This window comes from Podarcis melisellensis (genome assembly GCF_964234715.1).
Source record: "Podarcis melisellensis genome assembly, chromosome: 7".
NCBI classification, from domain to species: Eukaryota; Metazoa; Chordata; class Lepidosauria; order Squamata; family Lacertidae; genus Podarcis; species Podarcis melisellensis.
Window position 1 is genome coordinate 20,035,762 of NC_138539.1, and position 20,056 is coordinate 20,055,817.

The following is a 20,056-nucleotide window of genomic DNA, read 5'->3' on the forward strand; positions in this document are numbered from 1 at the left end:
GGGAGAACAGGAGGCGGGACTAGCTGAGCCTTTGGCCTGATCCAGCAGAGCTCTGCTTACGTTCATATAGATGTGGACAAAGGGCAAATATTGACTAAGCAGGTTCAAATGATGTAAAAGACTGGACTTTAAAATTTTATTTTAAACTCAACAACTGTGTTTCCAACTGTTAGGGATTTATCCCATTTGTTGGTGGGCTCCATGCCTTTGTTATTATTGCTTGTTTTGGCATATTAACTGTACACAGAACTTCACAAAGTTCCTTGGCAAGTTGTCGAGCCTCTTCCATTAGCTCAGTCCTGAAAGCATTATTTGCCCATTGCTGTCTCTAATACATTGGACTTTGTATGATTTGGGAAATAGGAACAGAAATATTCTGTGCATTGCCTGCATTCACAACATATAAACAAGGTGAGGCATGTTTCTGACCCAAAAGAAACCTGTAGGAAATCTAGGCTCTGTAGTGAACTATTTGCAAGTGGTAGTTCTGTGTGAATTATGGAGGAGACTCTTGAATTATGACTCTTGAACTATGGTGACTCTTGAATTATGGTGCTGGAGTCCCATGGGCTGCAAGAAGAACAAACCTCTCCATTCTTTTTTTTTTTTAAAAAAAAATATTTATTAAGATTTTTTTCAATAGATTATAAAGAACAAACAAAATAACATATACTTTTACAAAAACATATTTTCTTCACTTCTTTGGACTTCCTCACATCTCTCGTTTCTGCATTCCAAATTTCTCAAGCTTTACCCAGCAAATTGTTAGCTTGTATCAACTCTTATATTAAAGTTTCCCAATGTTATATCCCTAATTTCAGATAATTTTACCCAGACCTTAAAAACTTGAACCAAAATTTATCTTATCCAATTTTTCCATTTATCTTCATATTCCCTTTAACTAGTTTAATGGAACCATATTATTATTAATCTTACATCCTTCTTAACATTCATACAATTTACAATACTTTTGTAAATAATCCTTAAATTTTTTCCAGTCCTCCTCCACGGCCTCTTCTCCCAGGTCTCGGATTCTGCCGGTCATTTCTGCCAGTTCCATATAGTCTATCAGTTGCATCTGCCATTCTTCCAGTGTGGGCAAATCTTGAGTTTTCCAATGCTTAGCGACAAGTATCCTTGCTGCTGTAGTTGCATACATGAAAAATATTCGGTCCTTCTTTAACATCCTCTGGCCGACAATACCCAGAAGGAAGGCCTCTGGTTTCTTAGGGAAGGTATACTTAAATACCTTTTTCAACTCATTATATATCATTTCCCAGAAAGCCTTGACCCTAGGGCAAGTCCACCAGAGGTGTAAGAACGTTCCTTCAGCTTCTTTACACTTCCAACATTTATTGTCAGACAAATGGTATATTTTTGCAAGCTTGACTGGGGTCATGTACCACCTATATATCATTTTCATAACATTTTCTTTCAAGGCATTACATGCCGTAAATTTCAACCCAGTGGTCCATAACCTTTCCCAGTCAGCAAACATAATATTGTACCCAATGTCTTGTGTCCATTTTATCATAGCTGATTTGACCGTTTCATCTTGTGTATTCCATTTAAGCAGCAAATTGTACATTCTTGAAAGTACCTTAGTTTTAGGTTCTAACAATTCCATTTCTAGCTTTGACTTTTCCACCTGGAATCCTATCTTTTTGTCCAACTTAAAAACTTCTTTAATCTGGGCATAATGTAACCAATCTCGCACTTTGTCTTTTATTTTCTCCATACTCTGCAACCCAAACCTCTCCATTCTTAAGGAAATCAGCCCTGAGTGCTCACTGGAAGGACAGATCGTGAAGCTGAGGCTCCAATACTTTGGTCACCTCATGAGAAGAGAAGACTCCCTGGAAAAGACCCTGATGTTGGGAAAGATGGAGGGCACAAGGAGAAGGGGATGACAGAGGACAAGATGGTTGGACAGTGTTCTCGAAGCTACCAGCATGAGTTTGACCAAACTGCGGGAGGCAGTGGAAGACAGAAGTGCTTGGCGTGCTCTGGTCCATGGGGTCACGAAGAGTCGGACACGACTAAATGACTCAACAACAACAGTTCTGTGTGAAATCCACACATCTGCTGACAAATCCTGGGATAATTAACCTTTGCAAATTGAGTGGATTCGTTTCCCCATGTCAGTGGGTGCCATTTTGAATCCAGATATTCTCCCAGATCAACTGAACCTGGGGCCACACTAGGCTATTTTTTTTTAATAGGCGGGTATCAAATCTGTGGCAATAACATGCTCCTTGGCGCCCAGCTCTGTAGAGTCAAATGCATGGTTGTGTTGGCCCAAGACATTTTGATGCCTCCCATTCCACATACCAAAGCCAGCTGGGTGGACAGGTGAATCTTACTTCAACACTGGCAATGGGACAGCATCTTCCACTATATCTGAGGACAGCAGGTTAGTTTAAGGGGCACACACAACATTGTCTACTCTCCACCCCTCAGAATCTGTTGTCTCAGGTGGCTGCTTCAGTATGCCAAATGGCAGGGTTGGACCAATGCGCTCCAGAATACGCTCTGGCTTCTTGTGTATCTAAGGGCTTAGCCAGCTCATGCTATTCTTCTGCCCTAATTTTGTTTTCCCATCCCAACATTGAAGCACACCCATCCAATGGCCCATCTTGTCAACAATCTACAGCTGAAGGGAGAAGGACTTGTGTTTTCTCCTTAAAAGCCAGAACCAATGGCAGGCAGAGCCAACTAATGCTGGTTTTGTCTCCATCCTCCTGCTGAATTCTACAAGGGCAAAACTGAGGTGAGGGAGACAGTCTCCCATTCAGCCTAGGGGACCAGCCTCCACTCATGTGCAAAAGGGTCTCTAGGATTATTATTTTGGTGAAAAGGTGAGCTCATGTGGAGACTGGCAAGCTTTTAGACATGTGAGACAACAGGACCTGGAGTAAAGGAAGAGTTGTGTGCCCCACTCCTTGATGCTTTCCCCCAGTGCAACTCTATACCCTTGCTCCATACAAGTGAATGGACACTTTTTGCTCTATTCTCTAGAGTGAAATAAAAGATGGAGCAGGGCTTGGCCAGGGCTAGCTGACTCCCAAGGGCTTGGATTTGAAAAGAAGGGAATTGTGTTCTCCTACAGGATGTTCCCAGTTATCCTCGATCTCAGGCAAGCTACCTTTACTACCTATTTGATTGGGTTGTCCAATCAGCTGAGCATGAGAACTTGCTCCAAAGGCTGATTCCTCCTTAGATGTAAAGTACTCTGGCTGCCAATATTGGTGACTGCTAACAGCAGAGAACTATTTGATTGGGCCTCCTTGTTTATTCATTTGACCACATTTCTTGAGCACAAGCTGTGTTACCTTGTTTATTTTGCATCCTCTTAAGATTCAGAGTTTTTCATCTACTTCACTCCCAGACTTTATGTGATGAAATAAGAGTGATGCTTCGTGAGGGTCTTACAAGTCCCAAGTCCACAGTCAGCTTGCAATGGCTCTCCTCTAGACTTGATCAAATGTCACTTTAAAGTTAGAAAAATAATAATGTTTTTAGTACAATTATGAACTATAAAAGCTGAGTTGCGTGTAGGTGAAGGAAGAAATGTTTAGAATCCCACTGTGATTTATGTACATGTGGCACACAGATGTTACATAACACACTCTCTTTTCTCTCTCTCTCTCCATCACTTTTCTATATTCAGATTTTATATCTCTCTCCTTCACTTTTATATATTTGGACCACATCTTCTCTCCCTTTAGCCCTTGCCTGTCCAAATGCTGTGCTTAATGCTTTATTAAAAGTCTCTGCAGGGTAAAATGGAACATTAATAATTGTTGATGACAGAAATTTGGTTTCTGTAACCCTCAGAGTGAAAGGTAAATATGATGGGAATATTTTAACCTATGTATATTCTGCATCAGACAGGAAAGCTCCTATAAGACTGTCTGTGTTAAGGTTACAAGTGATTTATGGAGATGTCATCCCTGACCCCAGTTCTGGAAAGCCTCTTACAATTCCTCTTATTGTAATCATCACTTCAGCTGCATGTATGCCTGGAGGAACATTGCTACCAAAAGAATGGCAGAGACAGTGAAAAATATTCCAAGGTTGGCTAGTGGCTGGGATGCACATATAAGGCTAAGGCTGGTTTGCCAGCCACAGATTCTCCAGGACAGAGGCTGGACAACAGCCATGCTGACTGGGATTGATGGGAGCTGTGGTTCAAAGCATTTCGAGGGCACCAGGTTGGAGAATGGCTTGAGACCTGGTTACCTTAAGGGCAAAATAACCACGTGCTAATTGTAGCAAGAACATCCATGATACAACAACTGATCAGCAGGAAAGGAAGAAAGAATTTTGATATAATTTATCGGAATCAAAACACACCAGCTGAATTGGTGATTTTGGATTTTGGTTCAGATGCAAATATCCACCTTAAATGATCCAGCATTAAGTCATGCTCAGAGTGGGCGCAATGGATCAATAGACACAAATACCTTAAGTCCATTTATTTACTCTGAATATGACTCCCACTGTTGATCACTGAATAGTAATAGTAATAATAGTAATTTTTTATGACAGTAAAATACAATAAGGTACAAACAACCAAAACATCTTTTAAAAACTATTATTATCATTATTATTATTATTTTAAAGTAATGCCAAAATAGGATTCTAAGTACAGGACTTAACAAAGTATAAAAATTAGTTACACAAACTTTAAAAGAGAAACAAACACAATTAAAAGACACAATAGTATAATCATGTTGCAAGATTAAAATATATACATCCTTAATTAAAATCTGCAAGAAAGCAATCCCGTTAAAACAATAGAGTAATTAAAAAAGAGGGCTTAATTGCCATTGAGTGCATAAGAGAGCAGGTTGGACTTTTGTCGGGCACTGAAAAGTTAACAGATATTGCCAGACCAATGTGTCACTAAGAGACAGAGAGAGCCACAGCTTGGAGTGTGCCACATTAAAAAAAATAATCCTCTCTCCAGTAGCCAAGTCCTGACCGCAGAAGGGCTACTGAGGAAGATCTGAAATGGCAGGCAGAGTCACATGGGAAAGAATTAATGATTCAAGGGGATTATAAGGCAGTGCTGTTCCAGGCCCTGTGGCATTGTTGTAGCTTCTGTCTTTTCCACTGAGCCTTGAACAGTGGATGAGGTCAAAAATCAGTAGTGTCTCTCATGTGCTGCATGAGAAGGAACCTAGGCTAGATCTAGACACATCAAAGAAGCATTTCAGGTTAAAGCACTGTAAATTTAAACAGGGGAAACAGATAGAGGAAAATGGGACTCCACATCGTCATATGGTGGCACAATGTTATATTGCGTATGCAACACATATAAATTGCTTTTTTCTTTACCAGTCTAGCTGAGTCCCAAAGGTTCAATCCCTGGCACTTCAGATAGGGCTGGGGGGTGGGCATGGATCTGCACCTGAAATCATGGAGAAATGCTCCCAATCAGTGTCAACAAAACTGATTAGAGGAGCTGATATAATTCAATATAAGTCAACTTTCCATGGGTCAAACTTTGGTTAAAAAAGGTAAAGGAACCCCTGACCATTAGGTCCAGTTATGACCGACTCTGGGGTTGCAGCGCTCATCTCGCTTTATTGGCTGAGGGAGCCGGCATACAGCTTCCGGGTCATGTGGCCACCATGACTAAGCCACTTCTGGCGAACCAGAGCAGCACACGGAAACACTGTTTACCTTCCTGCCAGAGCGGTACCTATTTATCTATTTGCACTTTGACGTGCTTTCGAACTGCTAGGTTGGCAGGAGCAGGGACCGAGCAACGGGAGCTCACCCCATCGCGGGGATTCGAACCGTCGACCTTCTGATCGGCAAGTCCTAGGCTCTGTGGTTTAACCCACAGCACCACCTGCGTCCCTTTCAAACTTTGGTACCAACATCCAAATTTGATGAGATTCTGGGCTATTTGCCTAGACACTATCGTGACAATTTGGAACGGGAGAAAACGATCAGATAAAAATAATCAAATAATCCATGCTTGTTCATTGTATAACTAGAGCACTGCAGCCTTGTGGAGTTGACATGTGAACCATTAACATAAGAAAAATGGAGGGGAAAGCAATTACTCACGAAACTGTTGTAGTTCTATTTAGTAAACCCTACTGAGCTATCGTGGAGGATCATAAAAAAAGGCCCAAAGCCTCCAAACAGTTAAGAAATGGTTTATGGTTTTCTTAATAATAAATCTTATCAATTTAACAGATAGGAATTATCTAAACACTGGAAAGAACTCTTTTGCAAGGTCTCTCCTCCTCTCTCTTTAAACGATGGCAACGGCCCCCAAATATCTTATGTTCACATATAAACAATGTCTGAGCTATAGGCTCGTTTTACAATCTTTTGCGTATTTCTTGTACAGTATTTCATTACAAAAATAAACAAATGAGCCCGTGCTCCTTGGAAGATATCCAATGATCTAAGTCTTGGTGCTGGCAACTTATATAGTGTTTACTAGTGTCGCTTCGTACTTTTTCTTTACGATTGACTGGCTCAGCTTTTCACAGTCATTTTCCTTTCCATACAGTGATCCCTCAATAAGTTCCATGATTGCATACAGACCAATCCATCACAGAGGTTTCTTGCACTCATCAGATATATGAGTGGAGGCGTCAGGAACTGCTGGCCACTGCCCCTTGTGGTGAACTGAAGTCTTTCAGGGAAGCAGCTTTCAGATTTGACGTGGCTCTACCCACTCAGGGCAACCATTGGCTCCTCCTGTGCAGGGAGGAATATATAAAACTTGCTTTTAAAGTCAAGCTTGACATAAGCGTCAAGGACTTCCTGAGCTTTAGTATGTCTTGGGCTTCTGGTCTTGCTCTTCATTCCTGATCCGTGCTATCTGTGCTGCCATCTGCTTTGCTCTCTGAACTCCATTGCTCTTTGATCCTGATTCCTGACCGCTCTGCTGGATCAAGCCAAAAGCCCACCAAGTACAGAATCCTGCTCTCACAGTGGCTGGCCAGATCCCATAAGCAGGATCCGAGTACAACAGCCCTCTCCCTACCTGCGATTCTCAGCAACTGGTGTTCAGAGTCATAAAGACTTGGACAGTGGAGGTAGAACATCCACACCAAAAGAACCAGCCTCGTTCACACTAGGGACTCACACCCACAGGTTGTCCTGTAGACAATGCACCTGGAGGATTGCTCCTTTAAGTTCCAGAGTCCAGGAGAGGCAGGGTCCTAGTCCTGGGAGCATCAAAGCCTTTTGCTTACTCTGCTGTTGCAGTTCTGCTAGTAAGGCAGACTTCAATGCACCCAAGAAAACATCCTCTTCTTCTCCTGTTCCCTTCAGCCTCCCATGCACCCTCAAAATCAGCTCTGAAGGGTTAGCCTCATGAGCAGGCTCTGGGGTGAGAAGCAGGAAGCAGAAGTCCCATTGGGTGGGTGGCATTGTGCTCATTCAGCACTGGAGACATCTCGAGGGCTTTGTTGGAGCAAGGTACACACTTGGAACTCCTGTTGTGGAGCCCAGAAGGGCAATGCACAGCTTTCCTTCCTCACACAATCTCTCTTGAGCACCGGAAGGAGCCGCCATCACACACACCTCCTGGTTTCTATTCTATGCTACCAGAGCATTCAGGTCTGCGTTTGCCCCCCTGTAGAAGATAGAGGAAAGTGGGAGGCCTCACCTGCTACTCCATCCCAAAGGACTGTCCAACAAAAACAAACTGTGAACCACCACCTTAATATACAACACATGTGCTATATGGTTGAGCTACAGGCCCTGTGGGAGTCATAATTTTTAAATATTCTGGCTTTTCGTGTATTTTAAATCTCTCCTACAGCATTACAATAACATTAGGCAGTGGAGAAGGGGGTGGCATTTTAATTTCTCTCTCTCCCTCTCTCTCGTCTCTTGCAGAGAAAAAGCAAGTGTACTGGAGCAACATGTTCAAAGCGGGACACAGGAGGGGCGATCAAATAAACACAGGCGCCTAATTTGTTTAAACGATTGCACCATCACACACTCAAATAAATGAAGTGAGTGTATTTATTTGAATGTTCTCACAGGTATTTGGGATCACAAACCATGAGGGCCCCAGCCTCCCTCCTCACTTACAGCATCCCAAATCAGCACTGAATCCATCAGTGAAGCGGAATGTGCAGCCATACAAGAAGATATTTGGCCTATTCCATACCCTCCAAGTGTCCCCATTTTCCACAGCTCTTAACCAACCAGCCAGCAAGCAAGTAGTCAACAGTATCTACTCTTCTCACCACCAGTGTTGCCCATGTTGTGTTCCCGGAGTCCATCAGTGACCAGGGCACTGTCTGAGCATACAGAACTACCAGTGAAGGAGTCAGACCAGATTCCTGGCTGTGATCTTGATGCCACAGATCAGGGGATCACTGAATCTGAGATGGCAGGCAGTAGCCCACTGAACCAGATGCTGCAGCACCAGGGTGCATAGGACCCTCATGTTTGCCTGTCAGGAGCTGGCAGTCTGACTCAGGAAGGGCGCTGGAGAGGGGACCTGTGATTTGTGGAGACCTGTACTAGCCAGGAGGCAAGAGGCAGAGGAAACTGGAGGAAACTGGAGGAAACTGGAGGAAACTGGAGGGTGGAGCACAAGAGGAAGAGAGGGAAGAGGCAGGTAAGGCAAGTGAAGGGCCGGGTGCTTTCCCATCCTCTCTGCATCACTGTCTTCTAGAACTAGAAGCACAGGAGCACAGGAGAAGTGCTCTTCCTCAAGCCAGAGGGTCGGTCCTTTGTGAGAATCTAATTCTTAACAAAGAGGCAGAGGGCACCCGGGAGATGTGTATTAGAGAAAGAAGCTCAATTGGGCTCTGTTTGCTTCCAACTCTTATTGGATCAAGTGGCTCACTAGGAGCTCTCCATGGTGCTGGGACACCAACAGACAGTCTGGGACAGGGTGAGATGTGGGAGAGCAAGTGGGTTGCAATGGGGAAGAGAAGGAGAGCCAGGGAGCTCTTGCCAGTGGATCCCCTGCTGGGGTGTGGGCTCTTGAGAAATGTCCAACAATGCTGACCCTTGACACCAGCCCAGAGCCCAGGATTGTGTTTCTAACAGAGGCCAGCCATGATCACCTCTGGAACCTGAAAAGAAATCCATGAATGTGTTTGTGTTTCCCAGTTATTTGACCCAATTACTTGTCATCAGCATCAGGTAGTCAGAAGCATTCTGCCTCTGTATTTTGGACGCTGGTAGTTTATAGCTACCATAATGTAGGTCTACCATTTGTAGACCTAACATCCACGGATTATTGGTTTCATTATTATTTTTAGATTTGCTTGTTAGTATGATAAATGGGGACTCTATCATGATTTTAGTAAGAAAGCACAGGAACTGAAACAAAGCTGGTGAGTAGATGCTTTGGCACTGTGGGCAAAAAGTTTGTTCATTTGCTTGTTTCTATAACCACCATATCATGAAATATCAGACTGGTTTACAAAGTGAAAACATGAAACCCCGTTTGAAATTACTATAAAAATATGGATGCCGAGGGCACTTCCCAGCCAAAGGAATGCACAAGGCAGAGAGTTGACTCTTTATTGTCAAAGATAACACAGTCGCTTCTACAGCTCTGGATACCTATGCATGCCAATCTGGTGTCTAGGCATCTATTCCCAGGTCCGCACTCTATGGAGAAGTTGCAGCAACTAGAAACCACACCCCTCCACCAGTTTATGCGCTGCATGCATGTAGCCAGAGACTACACCCATGTAGAAGCTGCTTCTGCTCTTCCCACTTCAATGCTTTCCTGATTCTGGGAGATAGTGCTGCAAGAGCACCCAGCCCTTCACTTGCCTGGCCTGCCTCTTCGTCCTCCTCTTCTTCCAGCTCTGAAGCTTCCCCTGCCTCTGATTCTTGCCTCCTGGCTGGTACAGGTCCCCACAGACCACTGCCGCTCACTCCCCCCAACCCTGCTTCCCCCAGTTTACACTGCTCGGCGTCCTGCCAGTCCCTGACAATGGATCATCGCTGAAGTGACTTGATCAAATGACACTGCACCACCTCCAGATCTGGATGAAATTTAACAGGATTAGGCAAATTTGCAGCATATGAGCCTACTGGTGGGTATTAGCCATAGTGACCAAATGGCGTTGTGATTATTACTCTCCAAAAGTATCTGGCTTGCCACTGTTGGCAGAAGAATGCTGTACTGAATAGGTCCTTGGTCTGATAACCGCTAGGTGGCTTGTTTGTTTCTTGTAAACACAGATCCTGTACTTTTCTTATCCATTTCTTGAACCACAATGGGCTTGCTGGACCACTATGGTCCTGCCAGCTCCTACATCTGTTTCTCTCTCCTCTCCGACTTTCACTAATCCCCAGTTTCTAGCACCTTAATGGCTGTTCCCATTCACATACAGCTCAACTGGAGTGCTTGCCTGCCCCATCCTACTATCGCCAGGATCTTTCAAGGCTGCTCCTTGAACAGCTCACTTATTTGCCAACAGCATTGTTTAGGAAAACTCAGCGAGAGTGAAAGTAACCAGAATGAAGTCTGGAGACCAGATTTCAAAGTGGGTGGCAGGCAGATCAGTCGGACACTTGGCAGGTCTGACCTGCTTACACTTGATCATGCCGGACTGGCCAAGGATAAACGAACCCTTAATTAGACACCATATTTATTTAGATGTTGGGCCCTGAGCTGCTTTATGCACAACAGGACATATTTCTAACATTGAAACAAAGGTTGCGTCTCTGCACCTCCTATTGCTACCTGTCGGGCACAGCAGGCCATGGAAGAAATGGGCTGCAAAGCTGAAGAAGCTGGAATCGCCGAGGAAGAGCCTGGAATCAAACCTAGTGAGTCAGTCAAAGCTATATATGCTCAGAAAGTGTAGCAAGGGACAGGGATTCCTAATATCAGTACCCACAACAGGTTAGCAATTAGAGCAAGCATAGGGAGCATGTCCCCCTCAATATATTGTTGACCTCCAATTTCCATCACCCTTGATCATTGGCCAAGCTGGCTGGGTCTAATGCAGAGTTGCCCGATGACATCCAGAGCACCATCTGACTAGGGTTGGGCAGAATATTGATATATTGTCCAAAACCAGTTTCAAGTCCATATCATGATACTGGTTTCATAATTTTTGACCTGGCAATGTCAAAATTTGTGTGCTCGGGTGCTATGCAAAAATCACGATGTGGGGGAAACCGTGAAGCCAGCCACTGCCTCTACATAGCTCCCTCCTTATTTCAGACATCATCATAGAGCAGTATGTTGTGATGTTTAGAAAGTGGCATATTACAATGTTGAAAACCAGATATTGCCCAGCCCTACTTCTGACCGGGCAGCCATCCCAGGACCTTGGCCTCTTGTCCTTGCCAGATCAGCATAGCAGGAAGTCCCATCTGCTGTCCTCTAGACACCTAGTTTAGAGTCGCCCTGCACAGATGTCCAAGCAAGCATTTTTTCAGTTGCCTTCCTTCAATATCCCTGCTGCTTCCTGCATTCTTCCCAGATCCTGGATTGTCCTCTTAGCTGCAACCTGCATCTTGGTCTCTGCCTGCTTGCACTTTTCACCTAGTCAGCACTATGTTCTTGGACTACTTTCCTCCATTCAGCATTTCCCCTCAGGTTATCTGCAGTGGCCCTGAACTGATCCCCAGATTTGGCCGCAGGTACAAGATCTGACTGCAGTAAAAGTCTGGCCTCGACACAAGGCACACTGTAACTACAAAGACAGATGCAATGGCGGTGTGTAGGAGGACCACACACTAACATTTCTGGGCTTCGTGCAGATACCAATGTGTCTGTGCTGATCTGTGATCTGGATCCCACAGCTCAGTTGCACATTGGCTGCCCTTGTGAAAAAGAAATATAGTCTTTGGCAAGGAATAAAATTAAACTGTGCTGAAAACATTTCAGGCAAGAGAAATAATCATACTGAATGTCTAGAAATAATTGTTGCTTCACTCTGCTGAGAAGACTTTGGTCAGGAGCGAAACATTACACACACCTCATTAAAGCACCTGTGTGTGTGCACACCCACCCACACATACACACAATTAGAATGGAAATGACCTGAAGCGATTCTCAGAAATGCTGACCGTCTTGTACCTAATTAAGTGTGATATAGGTGTGATAGTTCTCAAACAACTCAGAACTGGCTGGCCGATCAGTTATATTTGTCTAAAGCAGGAGTGGGGAATTGGTGGCCCTCCAGATGTGCATGGACTCCAGCTCACATCATCCCTGACAGTTGGCCATATTGCCTGAGGCTGATGGGAGTTGGAGTCCACAGGTTCCCCACCCCTGTTTAAAGGGAGAGGCCGTATCTTAGCCATTGAGAGCAGCATGCAGAAGATCCCAGATTCAATCCTCAGCATCTCCAGAAAACTAGGACCAAGGCAGGGAATGAGGAAAGATTTCCCATTGCTTAAGCCCCTGCCAGTCATAACAGCTAATGTGTGATGGGCTGGGACTCGGGCTCAGACTCGGAACCAGAGGAGTCTCAGTCCACACCAGATCCTTTGCCTCAGGCAGCACCTGAACCTATTTTGGAGCCCCAGTCTGCACAGGTTCCCCTGCAATAAGCACCAGCTGGGCCGAGTCAGGGGCCTGAGCCTGCCCTGGCTCCAGATGCGGGGATTACCTCATTGCCTTCAGCTGAGCAATCACTAACAGCTACTCTACTACCAGTTGGGTCAGGACAGGCTGAGGTGGCCTCTGGGTTTAATACCCCACCAACATCTCCCGAGCTACAGAGACTAAGATCTGAGAGAAGGAGAGACCTGAGTACTCGCAGGAGGAGTGCTCGCCTTCGGGTGAGTCAGGGAGGTGAGTCACCGGGGGATCAGGACCGGCCGTTACCCTGACAAAGCTAAAAGGCTGTCAGACCCTGCCCCAGGTTGTGGGAGCAACATTGCTGTTTGTGAGAACTTGCCTGAGACCCTGTGCTTGACCTTGCCTAGTTTCCTGCCTCATGTCCTGCCTTGGCCCTGTTGGACTGACTCCTTGTGGAACCCTTAGATTTGGGACCAGACTAGGACCGCATTGCTCCGGTTAACCCCCGGGCCCAGCACATAATGTAGGGTTCAACCAATGCCATGACTCAGGATGGCAGTTTTATATGTTAACTGCTGAATAGCCACTATCACTGTCAGCTTATGAAAAGACTAATCCCTTCTGGGGTTGTTTGTCCACCTTTAGTCCCCACCCTGCCCTGTGGTTCCTAAAAGCTGTCAGCATGTGACAGCGGTCACACCCCAGGAAACAGTTTTGATGGGCTGGCTAAACCAGGTGAGGGTAGCTGATGGGTCTCAAGCCCTCAAAGAGTTAGGGACTTCCAGTGGTATAGGAAGGGGGGTGCAGGTCACCCCGGGTGTCATCAATGAGGGGGGTGACAAAATGGCCAACCAGCTAGGAGGCAGTCACGCCGCTTTCCGAGCGCATTGTGCACCCACCTCCCAACATTACCATCCTGAACTGGGGGCAGCTGGCACCCGCTTGGGGAGCTGTGAGGGGGGGGGCAAAGCCTGACTCCATCCCACTGGAGATGTGGGGCAGGGGCAAACTTGGAAGCAGAACCTTCTGCAGGAAAACACAACAGGCACAAACAGGTGCCCTGCAGCAGTGAGTGTCTTTCAAAACACAAGCAAAAGAACCGAGCCAGGTGACTTTCATTTATGCCTTGTCCCCACATCAAGCAGCTTTGAAAGGCTCAGATCTGGGGAGCGGGGTGCCAGAAGTGTGCAACAGCCTCTGCTCGGGGCTGGGGTCGCTCCAGCAGCGGTAGGGGTTGGCTGCGCAATGCCTTTGTTTTCTGCTGCTTGCCCTGCCCCCTCCCACCTGGGGTGTGTTGGAGTCGCACTCCACCACTGGGGACTTCCCCTGCATGCCAAGACAGGCTTCAACAGATTGAGTGGATGTGGCTAATAATGGATCTAACAGTTAACCAGGCGGTTTCTGCACATGCTGTAGTGAGAAAGGCATATGGGGCCTGTCAACCTGGGAAGGTAGCCCATCTAGGAGAAGAAAAGCTTTGATCCTAAACTCCTGCTGTCTTGCTGCTCAGCTCCTCTGTGAGAAAGACTTCAGGAGTAAACCCCCCAGGGGAAAAAACTGTACATGCTGCCTTGAGGGACATCTTCAGGAGGAGAAAAGGCTAAGGAGTAAGCCCTACACAACTCGGAAGTGGAGTCCCTAAGACAGTTGGATTGCATCTTGTATGCCTTCTTCTGGAAACTCCTGCAGCCAAGCTGGTGACAAAGGTCTTGCTCTGCTTTTCTTTCGACCACATCAGTGAGGCTGAGAGTGGGGCATTGTCATCTGGGCAGCCCACAACCTCCATACACACTGCTCTGGCTTTCACTCTGGAGAGGTCACTTGGGTGCCGCTAATGCAGAAAAAAACAATGCAGGAGGAAGCAGTTATGAGTTACTGGTTTCTGCAGCCACAGCAGGCGCTGTGATTCTCCAGCTGTTTGACTGCACCCCTGGAGGTGCACTCCGTCGTCTCTCGAGACAGACAGATGCCAACAACAAAAAACTCCCAGGTAAGTGGGTAACTTGTTGGATTAACCAAGCATGTATCTTCTGACTCTGTCTTTAATGCATCTGCCTTCCATAATTTTCCATAACATCTTCCTCTTAGGAGATGTTATAAGTCATATAGAAGGGGGGCCAATGGAAAAAGTTGCAATACTTTTTTGTGCACAGAATGGCATCCCGTCCCCTGAAAGAGCTCAAACTTAAAAAACATTCATTTGAAAGCAATTCCCACAGGTTTGAATGGAAGAGCTGTCTGGCGCTGAAGCCCACAGTTCATGGGACATAAACTGGAAACACAGAAATAAAATAACAGCGGCTGGGATGTTTAAGGCTTTCCAATGTCTACCACGCTGGGAACACAAATGAAACTAAGATACAAAATTAAAACAGCTGCTGTTGATTAACACTTCCATTGATGTTTAAAAATGAGGCTTCCTAAAATGCATTCAATTTGATTTTTATATGGCTTTTGTTATTAATAATTCTGTAGAAAAACAATCTACGCTTCCTATGTTTGCTGAGCCCATTCAATAGTCTGACCCGACAGGATGTGCCAGTTTGCTATTCCATTAGCAAAAATATTATTATTGGGAGAACTCCTACTCATCGCCAGAAGAACACCTACAGTGAAGGCTTGAAAAAGATTCCCTTCTTTGTCCCCATTCCCTTTCTGCCATTTCTTCTGTACAAATTAAGCAAATGTGTATTGTTCACTGAGCAAAAGACACAGGTTATTAGGCCTATTATGAGTTTGTGAGGGCCAGACATCCTTAAAATCTTAGCTTTAGTAAATGTTAGAAATAAAGCAATGAGGCAAGCTGCCAGATGTAAAATCTAGCAGCGTCAAAAAGATAAGCCAAACCAGTTCTCCATGCTCAGGAACTGGCTTGGGAGAAGATGGACCATTAGCAAGAAACAAAGAGAGCAAAGTACTGATCTCTTAAGAATGATTGGCCCCACTGCCCTGCCCCACTCTGAGTGAGAAGCAGAGGCAAAGGCCACCGGTAGCAGACAAAGGTTCAGGTTAAGTGGTTCAACTTGACTCTGAGACAGAAGAAGGACAAAGCTGATAATGGAAGAAGAGGGGGAGTAGCAGAGCCAGAACAGCTGGCTGACACATTATCATTAGAAAGCATTCCAGAACCCCCTTCTCCTAGGACCAGGAGGGCAGTGAAAGTCGGAGAGCAGAAAATGAATAGACAAAGGGCCTTACGCAGCCACCGTATAAGAGGTGGAGCTGCTGACGGCTGAGAGTAAAAGGGGGGAGGAGATTACTCAGAGCAATGCCATTATCCTAGAAATATTTCTCTCTGTGAATATTGAATAAAATACCTCGGTAAGAGCTTCTTGTATTTCCATTACTGGAAGCCTGCCATGAGGGAGGGGGGTCGGATTTTCTTAAGCCTGACACATGGTCAATTTGGAGCATCTCTAGGTAGCATATAATGGGAAAGAGCCACCATCAGTCAGAGTTGACTGGTGCCCTCCAGACGTTGTTGGATTCTCACCATCTTTGACTCTTGGCCATTGGACACCACATAGACTGCCCTAGTGGATTACATCTTCCTTTCAAGCTCATTTGATTAGGCCCAGGATGGGGGACCTGTCGCCTACCAGATGTTGTTGGACTTCAAACACCCATCAGTCCTAGTCAGCATAACTAATGGGCAGGAATGATGGGAGTTGGAGTACAACAACATCTGAAAAGGCCACAGATTCTCCGTCCCTGGATTAGGCTTCAAGTTTCAGTCCCAAGGGCCAATGTAAACATGCATAGAGGAGAGATAGATGAGACTTTCCCTGCCTCTGGAACATGTGACAAGCACTAACAGCCAGTCTTTAGTGGATAGACAGCATAGTAAGGACTACTTACACCTCTAAACCCAAAGCAAAGAAGAAAGATGGATCGTCACACACACAAAAATGTATCTGCACAATACTACTATAATTTCCATTGTACCAGTAGCCCTATTAAATTCAGCCTTAGGACCTCTCAGAGCAGCTTGTGAAATTTTTTGCTTCAATTTTCAGGATTACTACATAGAGGCACATTTATTGGCAAAGCTTTCGCCGCTTTTGGCCCCAGATTCCAGGAAATTGCTTGGTAATGCCAAACCTTTCGCCTAATAATACTATTATATGGTCCCACCTAGATTACAATTATACATGGCAGTTAATGGAAAAAACTTTGAAATTATACGAATTAGCAGCCAAAAGCATCAATGCGGATAGCGATAAAACTGGCAAAGGCATTAATAGCACAGCCGAGAAGAGGGGCAGAGCACACAGCAGACAGAATGGATTTTGTCCATTTCAAATTCCTATACAGTGTTCAACTTAATGTCCTGAATCATTGCTTATTGCCATTGTGCCTTGTTAAAAAAGTTGTTGTATGTTTCACACAAGCTGTAAACTACATAGCAATCAGAATGAAATGTCTATCCACAAACTTCTGATACCTGGGGCATTTTTCCTCTGAATTTTGATTATTGGAGCATTTTTTACCCCCTGGCTTTAATACCTGGGGGGGGGGCAGGTTTTTTTAAAGACTGATATCTTGAAAATACTTGTGAACCACCATTTGCCAAAGGAGTCGGGGCTGTGTACAAAAGTGCGAATAAACAATAAAACTTAAGGAAATGCGAAATCAAACAACCAAACCGAAACTAGAACAGACAAATCCAAATTGCTAAAGTGCCTGGGGGCAAGGTGATAATTAAAATTCCTGGGCTGTGGCACTGAAAGGCTTGTAGTATAAGTGCCAGATGTACTTCTTTGAAGATGGACTTGTAACATGGAGGCACCGCAATAGAAAAGGCCCTGTCCCTTGTAGAAACATCATGAACCTCCTCACATGCAGATCAAATGAGTCATGCAGCAACACTGGGTCTGGGATCCTGAATGATGGGACATTCTTGCATAATGTAGACAACATAGTAGCCTCTGGGTGTTGTGGGACTACAGTTCTCATCAACCTCAGCCAGCATGGCAAATGGTCGGGGATGATGGGAGTTGTAGTTTGGCACCGTGTTGGCCACCCATGGCCTAAGAGGGTGATCACATCATCTGGGCCAGTCCCTGAACTCCTTGGAGAAAGGGTGGGGTAAAACTGTGGTAAAGAATAATGGGAATATACTTGAATATGGCAGCAACTGCAGGTGCGCCCTTTGTTGTATGTATTATTGCTATTTATTCCAAGTGCTTTACAAGCACAAAACCAATTGTAAAACCCATACATAAAGCTCTAGACAATTCCATCAAAACAAAAATAAACCAGCCATATTTAAAATATACACTAAAACAAGCCCAATTAAAAAAAGCATAACAAAATGGAGCAATTGAAACAGGTGGATCAAGCGGTTCAAATTCAGGGGAACCCTAGTTTTAAAGAGCCGGTGGAATGCCCATACTGATAAGGTCGCTTGTATTTCGGTGGGGAGGGTATTTCAACACGCTGTTTCCACCACTGAAAAAGCTTGCTTATACGTTGACCAATAATCAGCAGTAAAAACAGCCTGATTCCTTCTGCTGATCATAATGCACTTACATTACGTAGTGGGTGTGGGGACATCTTGTTAAGTAATCTGGTCCAGACTTGTTCAGGGCTTTAAAACTGGGTCAGTGACTAATAGGCAGCCTCTGTACGTACAGAATCTATTCCAGAAGTCTGTTCAACTTCCAAAATGTTCGGAAACCAAAGCACAGCCCTGTTCAAGGAAGCTTTTAATGTTTAACAGATTATTGTATTTTAATATTTTGTTGGAAGCTGCCCAGAGTGGCTGGGAAAGCCAGATGGGCGGGGTATAAATAAATTATTATTATTATTATTATAATTAGCTGCAGGAAGCTCCTACAGCCAATCGGAAGTCATGGAAGCCCCATCAGATGTTCAGGTTCCAAAGAACGTTTGGAAGCCGGAACACTCACTTCCAGGTTTGCGGTGTTCAGGAGCCAAAACATCTGAGTACCAAGGCGTTCAGGGTCCAAGGTACGACTGTATATATCAAAAGAGCAAGCAACCCATTCTGGACTGGAGTTTTGCAGAGGGCTCTCAATCTGAAAGTAAAATTTCTTTTCCAAAACTCAGTCCAGCAGAATTAGCACAAATAGTGAAACAATTTCAGGCAGATTAGGTCCTTTCCCTCCATCTGTTCCATGAAAAAAGCCAGTTTTCAAGAAAGAAAGAAAGAAAGAAAGAAAGAAAGAAAGAAAGAAAGAAAGAAAGAAAGAAAGAAAGAGAATTCCTAATATGGTATGATGACTCGCATCTTGGAAGCAGAACATGAAACAGCTGATGTATTTCACTTTGACAAATAGTCTGTGCTGACCTTTTACAAATTTGCCAGTAGGGTTAGACTGACAAATTACTTTCACAATGGGACTTATTAGACTCCCAGAATAATATTATAGCATCACTTTCAGGAAACTGGAGTTCAGAGCGTGTCAGCACTTCCATTTTTCAGAGAGGTTTATAACTCAGATGCAAAAAAGAGAGAAAGAAAAGAAAATCACTGTGGGCAGCAAGTCGACACGCGACATCTCGAAGAGTGGAAGTTGCCTTAATGGCTTTTGCAAAATAGAACGTTGCTAGCTTGTGATAGTTTTGAGCCTGTTTGCAATCTCAAAACCAAGCTTTTATTTCACAGAGCCACTGGCTTTAGGCAGCAGGCTTACCATGGGAAAACCCTTAATCAAGACTTCAGCTCTATGTACACTTACGTGGCAACACGTCCCATTAATTTCAGGGGACCTTACTTACGGATTAACATGCAAAGCGTCCGGCCGAGCGTTTAACTTTTAAAAGATTTGCAATTTATCATTCTCAGACTGCAGTGCTTTCTGTTGGGAAGCTATTCAGCCCTCAGGTTCCCAGTCTGGCTCTGGTCCAAGGTAATAGGAGTATTTTAAACTGACTTCCAACTGGCTTTACAAGATGTAGACTTTTAGTGCTATCAACATATTCCTGGCGCTGCAGCCTTTGGGGGGGTTGATAATATTGAATGTTTGCCTTAAGGGATGAAGGCTAAAATATATTCTTCCTGTTTGCTGGGGTCCATCTAGCTTTGCCTGTTATTTATGGGGATGTAAATGAAAATTGGAGTTGTATTTTAGTTTTATGATGAGCTATTGCATGGTTGTGACGGCGCACACATAGGAACATGCACCAGCGCTGCTACAGGGCCGTTTTCCGAGAGGAAAAGACAGCAGAACTGAGAAGAACATAAGAAGAGCCTGTTGGATTGCGCCAATGGGTCATATTGAACAGGATGCTATTCCCAAGGTGGCCAAGCAGATGTCTATGGGAAACCCTTAAGAAGGCTTTGAGCACAAGAGCCCTCTTCCTTCCTGTGGTTTGTGATTCCAGGACCTGCCACCCGCTTAAGAATAAGAAAGACTCATGGATGTGGTATATTAGGTTAATGGGCTAAAAAAGGCCACAACTTTATTGATTACAGCATGTGAGAGGTATTGGCTTAGGCATTGGACAAAACAACAGAGCGTGACTCCACCCCCTCAGGGAGGGGTGAGTCTAACAAGGGTTAACCACCAGTAGGAGGAGCCTGTTGATGCA